The following is an 11,692-nucleotide window of genomic DNA, read 5'->3' as shown; positions in this document are numbered from 1 at the left end:
ACGAGAACGAAAATAACAGTTTCAGTTTCAGTATCAGTAGCTCAAGGAGGCGTCACTGCGTTCGGACAAAACCATATACGCTACACCGCATCTGCCAAGCAGATGCCTGACCAGCAGCGTAACCCAACGCGCTTAGTCAGGCCTTGAGAGAGAGAAGAAAAAAAGAAAAAAAGAAAAAAGAAAAAAAGGTGAATAAATAATAATCTTACATAAATAAATGAATAAATAAATAATAATCATAATATAGAAAAAGGTAGTAGTAATAATAATAATAAAAAAAATAATAATAATGTGTGTGTGTGTGTGTGTGTGTGTGTGTGTGTGTAAATATGGTCAGGTTGCCATGATTGTGTGTGTGTGTGTGTGTGTGTGTGTGTGTGTGTGTGTGTGTGTGTGTGTGTGTAGGTGTGTCGGTTGATACTGCTTTAATGTTTGTAGGAAATAACAACATTATACAACACAACAACAACAATTCTCAGAGACCCTTTATTTCCACGGAGTGCTTTTCTTCCCGTTTAGCAAGGGCACAGCCGTGTTTGTGTGCGAATAACTATTAATCGTGCGCTTAACAGTGTCCTTATCCATTCAAGGAGGGAAGATGGCAGAATGGTTAAGACACTCAGCTGCCATTATAGAGAGTCCCCGAGGGTCTGGGTTCGAATCCCGCTCTCGCCCTTTCTCCCACGTTTGACTGGAAAATCAAACTGAGCGTCTAGTCATTCCGATGAGACGATAAACCGAGGTCCCGTGTGCAGCATGCACCTGGCGCACTGAAAAAAGAACCCACGGCAACGAGAGTGTTGTCCTCTGGCAAAATTCTGTCGAAAAATCCACTCTGATAGGTACACAGATATATATATATATATATATATATATATATATATATATATATATATATATATATATATATATATAAAAGCATGCACTCAAGGCTTCGACGAAGCGCGTGGGTTGTGCTGCTGGTCAGGCTTCTGCCTAGCAGATGTGGTGTAGCGTATATGGCTTTGTCCGAACGCAGTGACGCTTCATTTGAGAAACTGAAACAGAAACAGAATTATTGACAGTGCCCGTAAGGGTCCAGGTCTGAATTCCGTAATCGCCCTTTTCCCCATGTTTGACTGGGAAATGACTACTGAGCATCATGTCATTCGGATGAAACGATGAAATTGAGGTCTGGTTATCAGCACGCGCCTGGTGCACTTGGAAAAGAAAGCGTGGTAACGTGAAGTGTTGTGAATATCGTACCGGGAAAGATAAATAGAAGGCAAAAGACTGAAATGATATCAATGCAAATGGGTCACGCTCAACTATGTGAACCCCAATCGTGTGTGCAGCCAATGACCCACGCGCATGCACTGATCGTAGCGTGAAAATGCACACACACACACACGCACACACACACACACACACACGCACACACACACACGCACACACATACACATTCAGAGAGAGAGAGAGAGAGAGAGAGAGAGAACTCAGAACTCAAAACTCAGAACACAAACAGTTTTTTTTTAAAATCAAGGATTAAGATTTTAGGCATGGCCCATTCTTCCAATCCGCCCTTGCTAATTTACAACAGTTACAATTGCACACATAATTTTTATAGAAACGGGGAGAAAGAGAGAGAGAAAAAAAAAGTCCTGCAAAATGAATATGATAAAGAACACACACACACACACACACACAAATTGAAAGATGGATAAGAGAGAGATAAAGAGAGAGAGAGAGAGAGAGAGAGAGAGAGACAGACAGACAGACAGACAGGCAGAGAGAGAGAACAGCACACGGTCAGCGCGCGTGGCACGACAGCACAGACAAAGCGGTCGTTTGGCATAGGCCGCTCGACCATTGCTTAATCAATTAATTAATTAATTAATTAATCAATCCAGCACATGTTACCATTTGGCTTAGTTGAACAAGGATGATGATGATTCCTTTAATACACAAACAGGTGTTGCCTTCAGTGTACAGTAGCTGGATTTTGTTGCTGTACAAGGTACAAGGCCGTCACACCATCGACCACCTGAAAGTTCAGAGAGACAGAGCAGTAGTGGCCGAAAGTCTAACATGTACGGTAGAGCACGATCCTTTGCCAATCAAACGAATGTCGGCATCATTTCCAAACCAACAATTTACTTCAAAATGGCCTGCGTACATGTGTGTGTGTGTGTGTGTGTGTGTGTTTGTGTGCGCGCGCGCGCGTGCGTACGTGCGTACGTGAGTGCGCGCGCGCGTTTGTGTGTGTGTGTACTTTGTTTGTGAGCATGGTAAGTGTAAATACATTTTTCATGCAATGCACCATTTTTATTTTGATTTATAGAATAATTCGTCATTTTTTTTCTTTTCTGATCAACTTTATAAACTTTTCCTTCGTCTCAGACGGTTACATTTTTGTGAATAGAAAACTGCACACACACATACACACAAACACAAACACACACACACACACACACATACACACACACAAGCGCCAGCGCGCGTGCTGACAACATGACAAACACAAGAGCAACCACACATTAAGCCCATGACCAATAATATTACCATGATAATAGTAATAACAACGACAACAACAACAACAAAAATGATAAAAAAAATATTTTTAAAAAAGAAGAAGAAGAAAACACAATCATTTTCTTTCACAACACAGTGACATTGTAAAACCAAATTAACAAACAAACGAAGTAAATTATTCCTTTACCGACGAAATGTGGTTCTTCTCCTTCTGCGTTCGTGGGCTGCAACTCCCATGTTCGCTCGTATGTACACGAGTGGGCTTTTACGTGTATGACCATTTTTACCCCGCCATGTAGGCAGCCATACTCCATTTTCGGGGGTGTGCGTGCTGGGTATGTTCTTGTTTCCATAACTCACCGAACAGTGACATGGATTACAGGATCTTTAACGTGCGTATTTGATCTTCGTCATGCGTATACACACGAAGGGGGTTCAGGCACTAGCAGGTCTGCACATATGTTGACTTGGGAGATCGGATCGGAAAAATATCCACCCTTTACCCACCAGGCGCCGTTACCGAGATTCGAACCCGGGACCCTCAGATTGAAAGTTCAACGTTTTAACCAGTCGGCAAATGCGCCGGTCTGAAATGTGGTTCGACAGTTTCTCTCCTTCTGCCTTCAAAGGTTTTTTCTGTGGCAATTAGTTACAGCGCAAAAACATGACTGGTTTTCTCTTTCGCTCTCTCACTCACTGAAGTTTGGGGAGTACTATGGCTGCCGCACGCGCGACACGGTCGCCTCAAGTTGTCACGCGGTGTGCTACAGGATGGTTGCAGTGGTGAGTTCAACGACCAGTTGGCGATCTGGCCTTTTGGTAAAGTTTTTCTTGGCTGTGGTCAAGGCGAAAGATTTTCTCGGTTTTTTTAATATTTTTTTAATTAAAATTTATTTTATTTTATTTATTTATTTATTTATTTTTATAGAAAAACCAGAGTATTTCTAATATCATCATCTTAGATGAACAGACTATAAATAAATAAAATAAAATAAGCTGTGATCAAGTTCTCCATGAAGGGTGGTGTGTTGAGGCATTGGTCCTGATAAAGTGGTGTGGTCCTTCCTCCCACTCCAGGGAGAGAACCCTGTCCGCCGCCAGGCGGAAAGAATACAGGCGCCGGGCCGCTAAGTTGCGTCCCTTCGTCCTTGCAGTCCGGAGGGGGATAGTAAAAATGAATGTAAAAAACCAGGTAATTAATTAATCAATTAATTTATTCCTGTAGTTACTTAGTTATATATTGATTCATTTATTCATTTGCTGGTCAGGCATCTGCTGGGCAGATGTGGTGTAGCGTATATGGGTTTGTCCGAACGAAGTGACGCCTCCTTGAGCTACTGATACTGATATCTATTCATTTGTTTGTTTGTTTATTTATTTATCTATTTATTCATCTATTTATTTGAAATTGATTACAAATCTAATTAATTAAATGAAAAAAAAAATCAAAATTATTCAATTGATAGTCAGATAGATACGAGCGTAGATAGATAAAAAATAAAGTAAGAAAAATGCGTCCAGCTTAGAAAAACAACAAAAACAAAACAAAACAAACAAACAACAACAACAACAACAACAAAACAAACAAACAAACAAAAACCCTGAGTATCCTTTGGGACGAAGACAAGAAACAAAACAAATCAAAGTCCGTAATCAGCCTCTAGTTGTCTTGTATTAACAAACGTGAGGGGTGACAGTTGCGGTGAACCGTTGCTCAGACTGAAAACTGAATTACTTTTCACGGGGAATAAAGGTACGAAGCCAAAATGGCGGTGATGAACACGGTCATACACGTAAAAGTCAACTAGTGAAAACGAGAGAATGTGTGAGTCGGAGCCCAGGAACGAAAACAAAAAAGGTTCCCCCCAGTGATTGGCGTGAGAGAGTGGGGACTGCAACCTACCTAATTATAATAATAATAATATTATTTATATAGCGCTGAATTTTGTACATAGACAAATCAAAGCGCTTTCGCACCAGTCCTTCACATGCATGCATAACTCTAAAAGTGGAGAAACTGAAGACAAGGAAGAGGCAGGGAAAGGAGGCTATTTTGGGAAGAGATGGGTTTGAAGACCAGACTTGAAAGAGCTGAGTGTGGAGACTTGACGAAGCGAAAGAGGAAGTTCATTCCACTTGCAAGGTCCAGAGACAGAGAAAGAACGGTGATCAACAGTCGAGTGTTTGAATCTGGGTATGCGTAAGCAGAGTGGATCCGAAGCTGATCGTAGTGAGCGAGATGGAGTGTAGAGGTGAAGGATTGGCTTACACAATGAAACAATCCAACTTACTCTGACGGATATCTCGGACACTGCCACCTGTGTTGCACTGTAAGTAAAAGTAAGATGCATCAACAGACACACCACAGCACAAGTATGCAGCATTAACTACCCACCACCCAAACCTAAGAGCCCGGCTCTGGGTCAGAAACAGTTTCCTAAGTCCTCTGTCTGGTTTGGTCGTTGGAGACTTCAACCGCGGGGGGGGGGGGGTGCGGGGGGGGGGGGGGGGGGGGGGGGGGGGGGGGGGGGGGGGGGGGGGGGAGACCCTCTCCTTCCCATCCCCTCTCCAGTGACCACCACCCCGTCAACAGTCACCATAAATCACGGCATGGTGCTGGGGCCGCAAGTCCCACATGAGCAGAGACACATTTCCTATTTGCGAGCATGGTGGACGGTCACTTACCGGTGGCGAGAGAGCGAATGGCGAGGGCGAAGAGTACATGTGCGAAGAAAATTGATGGGTGCGAGGCGGGTAGTACATTTTAACCTTCTACCTCGCGGCAAATTTGCTCAAAAGGCTACCTAAGGCGTGTTTCCTACAAGCTAGTTATGTGAGGTTCTCGCGGGACACGCTAGTAAGGTGCGTTTCTTTTTTCCATCTCGCGGCAAGGGTGGGGAGGTTCTCGTTAGTGAAGGCTAGGTAGCTTTCTGAACAATTTTGTGGCGAGGTAAGGATAAAATCTACTGAGTCGCACCTTGCGCCCGTTTCTTTCGCGCATGTACTTTTCGCCCTTGCAACTCAAACGACTGACACCAGCACGCGGGCGTGCTCGCGAACAAGAAGCACGTCTCTAATCTCGCGAGTCAATCGCGAAACACTCGCCACCTAGTTGCCGCGAGGTGGAGAAACGAGACGCACATTCCTAGCGTGTCTCGCGAGAACCTCGCCTATCTAGCTTGTGAGAAACGGGCCTCAATACAACAGACGGCTGGAGAGTTCCATGCTCACACGACATCTTAGGGCTACCTAGCTGCTTTGACTCGCCACAACATCGACGCCTCTTTGGACACGAAAAGAAACGTACCTTTCTTGTGTGCCTCGCGAGAACCTCACCTCACTAGCGTGCATGAAATACGCCTCAGTACAATCACAAGGCAGCCTGGGATCAGTTAACTCTCTCCATACGAACGGCGAAAGAGACGACGTTAACAGCGTTTCATCCCAATTACCATCATCAAATTATTGCAAGTGGAACGCTCTTATAAGGAAGAGGTGAATGTTGACAAAGAATACCACAGTTCTGACGACGGAAGCTAAAGGTTGGGTCATTGAGACACCCACTGGACATCCGAGGGGTCTGTGCAGAGGAGAAGAGAGGACTGGCCGTACTGAGTGAGTTAAGATATTTTCTCAACTCCGCACGTTAGCTTTATACTGCGCAGGCGAGCCTCACGTTGCTCAGTGCTTTTATCTGCCGCAGAACCGGAGAAGCCACACCCACTCGAGAAATCCATTCCATCAAACAGACACGGCGAAAACCATAAATTATCCCTGGAGGAACCGGGACTGTGACAAAGCTGTCACCCTTCCAGTCAAAAGGTGCAGGGGCTTGCAGGCACTACAACCTCAACACACACACACGCACACACACACGCACGCGCGCACACACACACACGGAGAAAAATACGCAGTCGTGATAAATAGAAATAATGAATAAGACAATGACAAAACAATAGCCGGGGTCAAGCTGGAACACTGGACGAAAAAAAAAAAAAAAAAAAAAAGGAAGAAAACTAAAATTTCGTGGGTAACAACGTACGTATGACCCCCGAGTGCCGTCCAAATCCAAGGTCATCAAGGACAACTTAAAGCTTCCGTACAACAGGGAGGATAACCAGATCTTCCCTCTGAACACCAATTATCGCTGAAGACAGAAGACGCAGAGATCTACACAACCTCCTGTTCCCCGCCGCCATGTGCCTCATGCCCCCCCACCTCCCCCGTCCCCCGCCCTCCCCCCCGCACTTCAAAATCGTCACTTCTCTGTAGCAGAAGAAAGGTGACACTTGGGCACATTCAGAGAACAGCGATGGGATTGTCTGCCTTTGGGGTGGAAGAAGTGGAAAATCAGAAACCACTGACTTGCACCTCTCCAAATGTAGTGTATGCAATGCAGAATGTATGTATGCAATGAAAAAAAAAAAGAAAAAAAAGGTGACCATCAAAGGGAGAAATTGACTCTTTATTCTATGAATAAGTACAAAATCACACATATATCTTTTGTTTGTTTCATTTATCTGTTTAGTATCAATATTATTGTTGTTATTTCATTCGTTTATTCATTTTATCATTTTCATTTATTCATTTAGCTATTTTTTAGATATATTATTGTCATTATCATTATTGTTATCAGACTGCTGCCAGTGTTTGAGAGATATTACTTCGCTATGTTGACAACTCTTCTGTAGTAACATTGATATTGACGTCAAACGTAGGTGATGACGCACTTATACACAATACGTCACAGACCAGAAGCTCTCCTGTTGAAGCCCCTTGACAGCGGCGAATATTTTAGCGTGGAACAAAAGGCAAAGCCTTTAATACCAATTATTTGCAAATTTTGGCTCAGGAGCTCAGGCAGAAGGGTTAAAATTGCTCTGGAACTCAGGGCTCAAAGGGTTAAGACTCACTTGTGCTTCGCGTGTTATCCAGTAAAGGAATCATGGGGAGAAAGAAAAAAGAGATAATTAAATCGTTAAAAAGTGTTCTGTATTAAATATGATGTAATTATAAAATAAGCTTGGGAGAAAAAAAAGAAGAAGGAACGAAAGAAGAAGAAGAAGAAAAAAAAAGGCATGATGAATAGATGTGACTGTATTGGACGTGATAACGCCGTTTAAATCATGTTTTTCGTGTGTTGTATTATATGTCTGATCATCCTTTTATTTCAGTTGCAAAGGAAAAGAAGTTGTCATCGCTTCAAGCACATCGCAACATATGGTAGATCGAAAGATCTGCACGAACCAGTCTAAAAACGGGCTGAAAGGAACGATTGATTCAATTTTTCTTTTATGTTCATTCAGGTTAATTCAGTGTCCACTTTAGACTATTTATATGCAGTAAACACGTCTATGGTGTACTTGGTATCACAGTATGTGTTCTGTCAAGAATTTGTATTTCTTTCCTTTTAACCGTGAACTAGAAAAACGAGGTCATGTTGACTTCTTACCGAACACAACCTGCCTTTTTGCAACTCAGAATTTTCGGATTTCGGAACGAATCTCTGACGGGCGCAATAGCCGAGTGGTTAAAGCGTTGGACTGTCAATCTGAGGGTCCTGGGTTCGAATCACGGTGACGGCGCCTGGTGGGTAAAGGGTGGAGATTTTTACGATCTCCCAGGTCAACATATGTGCAGACCTGCTAGTGCCTGAACCCCCTTCGTGTGTATATGCAAGCAGAAGATCAAATACGGACGTTAAAGATCCTGTAATCCATGTCAGCGTTCGGTGGGTTATGGAAACAAGAACATACCCAGCATGCACACCCCCGAAAACGGAGTATGGCTGCCTACATGGCGGGGTAAAAACGGTCATACACGTAAAATCCCACTCGTATGCATACGAGTGAACGCAGAAGAAGAAGAAGAAGAAGGAACGAATCTCAACGAACTACGAACTAAACCGATAATGATCCGGAAATGGGGCTTGATTCGGAGACTTACAACCTATTATTGGTATGACTGTGTAGATGTTTTTACATACTATGTTTAAGCCAAATTTGGTATTGGCGGACAAAGTACTTCCAGAGAAAATGGCAATGTTAACATTTACCACACACACACACACACACACACACACACAGCCGAACACCGACTTATAACACAGACTCACTTTGTTTACACAAGTGAGTCAAAAAAGGAGGGCAATTCTCTTTATATATATATATATATATATATATATATATATCTATATATCTATCTATATATATATATATATGCTGTTGGGTAAAGAGAGACAATTGAATTTGTCTGAATTTCAAATGAAATAATAATAAATCTGTAAATGTAAAGGTGACATCACAGTCTGAAACTGAAAGTTTCAGTGGCATGAAGTACAAATTTCTGTTGTCACCCTTCGCGTATTCACTCTTAATAATCAGAGTGTTCAGGTGTACGTTTTGTCTGTGAATGTCACTCAGTTCCATTGAAGTTGATTTGTTCTTTTAACTTTTCCATTTGACCTGTCAGTTTTGTATTACCCCCCCCCCCCCCCGCACCCCCCCCCTATCTCCCATGCAGTGACTAATGCGAGAGCCGGTAGGTCTACATGTGTGCATGCACGTGGGAAGCGCGTGCTCTGGCTCTCTGTTGCAAACCTGATCACACGCACGTAGCTTCATGTTTATGTGTGTCGAGCGCATGTCAGCGCATACCGCGCATACTTGTGTGTGTGTTTGTTCTGGTTGTCGTTGTTGGTGCCCTGTGTGTGTGTGTGTGTGTGTGTGTGTGTGTGTGCGTGCGCGCGTACGCGCATTTTGTGTAATTGTATGTGTTCATTGCTGCACGGCGCTACATCGTTGTATGATAGTCGTGTCCTTCTTCTTCTTCTTCTTCTTCTGCGTTCACTCGTATACACACGAGTGGGTTTTTACGTGTATGACCGTTTTTACCCCGCCATGTAGGCAGCCATACTCCGTTTTCGGGGGTGTGCATGCTGGGTATGTTCTTGTTTCCATAACCCACCGAACGCTGACATGGATTATAGGATCTTTAACGTGCGTATTTGATCTTCTGCTTGCATATACACACGAAGGGGGTTCAGGCACTAGCAGGTCTGCACATATGTTGACCTGGGAGATCGTAAAAATCTCCACCCTTTACCCACCAGGCGCCGTCACCGTGATTCGAACCCGGGACCCACAGATTGACAGTCCAACGCTTTAACCACTCGGCTATTGCGCCCGTCGATAGTCGTGTCCGACTATGACCACCAGAACAGCAGCGGAGGCAACTGCTGTCCTGACTACCAGGGCTAGAATTTGATGACAGTGGAGTAGTGTCTTGCCCAAGTTACATCCCCACTCTCTCGGTCATGAGGTTTTCGGACAGTCAGCGTTGGGGTGGTTCCCTAAAGGCCAACTATCCCCCAAGGCTGCAGAAGTAAAAGGCAGCGCAATCTTGAATCCTAATTTCAGGTCAGAGTCCTTCACAAAAGACTAAGCTGTAAATGAATTCCCGTTACAGTGAAAAAAAACACAAACAACAACAACAAAAAACAACAACAACAACAACAACAACAACAACAACAACACACACACACACACACACACACACACACACACAAAACTACAGCTCTCACTGTGCTGTTGGCCCAACAGCAAACTGATGTCAATCATCTGTGACATGCATGTTAGTACAATTTTATCGTTATGTTTTCCCTTATCTTCCGAGGCACTTTATTGAATTCTTTTAGTATGCCTAAAACATGTGTTGGCATTTTGGGAGGTGAATGGAACGGTGGCCTGGGTGGGAGGAAGAAAACCCCTTGGGCGCTCTTTCATTATATTTTTTTCTTTTTATGGAGTATTTCAATATGCTTTGAGTATGTATATGGGCATTTTGGGAAGTGGTGGGAGGGGTGGGGTGTTAGAGAAGGGGGCACTATAAATAGTGCACCTTACACAGTTCAAAGCACTGGGTTGTTTCACATGGTCTGTGTATTCGATGTCTTGTCTATCTGTCGCTCGTTTAACCCTTTCACCGCCAGTCAAATTAGAGTACAAATTCTCTTTTGGTATAAACACAGAAAAGACAGTGGCTAAGAATAGCTGGGGATTCCCCCTGCGATGTATAGAGAATATGGCCTATCCTACCAGCGAACATTAAGAGCAGTAGGTTCATGGATAACAGACCAATGAATGGCCACCTTTCAGTGACATAGGTCCTCTACCACGCCTGTGCATAAATGCGAGCTTGGCGGTGAAAGGGTTAAGATACTCAATCTCATAAGTTGAAAGTTACTGAAGGGAGCGTGCCATGACAGAAATCCAGCGTTTACAGACGTAGGCTGTTGGACGAGGTCTGGTCAAGCGTTCAACAACGATCAGAATTTGAGGCCCCGTTTCGGCATGGGGTTAGTTGTGTGCATTGGGAAAGGCTCTTCACTCCGATTGTCCCAACACCCACATCAGTCATTATGATTTATCTCCCTTGTCCCGTCCCTTCTTTACCCCGCTCAGCGGTCTTCTGATGCATGCTGTGTGTTGTTTCTCAAGCTTTCACTATTTGTCTCTGCACAAGATTCTGCCGTACATGGATTATGATTATCATTATTGTTATAGTTATCATTATTATTACTATCATTGTTATCATCATTGTTATTATTATTATTATCATTATTATTACTACCATCATTATTGCTGCTGTTGTTGTTGTCAGTAGTAGTAGTAGAAGCAGTAGTAGTAGTAGTGTCAGTTGCTGTTGATTGATTAATTGATATGGACACTTATATAGCGCCTATCCTCGGTCGGAGACCAAGCTCTAAGCGCTTTACAAACACGGGGACATTTACACAACAGGCTGCCTACCTGGGTAGAGTCGACTGACGGCTGCCATTGGGCGCTCATCATTCGTTTCCTGTGTCATTCAGTCAGATTTTAGGCATACACACTCAGACAAACACGTAACATTTAACACTTTACGTGTATGACCGTTTTGTTTATTTACCCCGCCATGTAGGCAGCCATACTCCGTTTTCGGGGGTATGCATGCTGGGTATGTTCTTGGTTCCATAACCCACCGAACGCAGACATGGATTACATGATCTTTAACGTGCGTACTTGATCTTCAGCGTGCGTATACACACGAAGGGGGTTCAGGCACTAGCAGGTCTGCACATATGTTGACCTGGGAGATCGGAAAAAATCTCCACCCCTTTACCCACCAGGCGCCGTCACCG

The sequence above is a fragment of the Babylonia areolata genome, chromosome 12 (assembly GCF_041734735.1).
Source record: "Babylonia areolata isolate BAREFJ2019XMU chromosome 12, ASM4173473v1, whole genome shotgun sequence".
Classification (NCBI taxonomy): Eukaryota; Metazoa; Mollusca; class Gastropoda; order Neogastropoda; family Buccinidae; genus Babylonia; species Babylonia areolata.
This window is presented reverse-complemented; position numbering follows the sequence as displayed.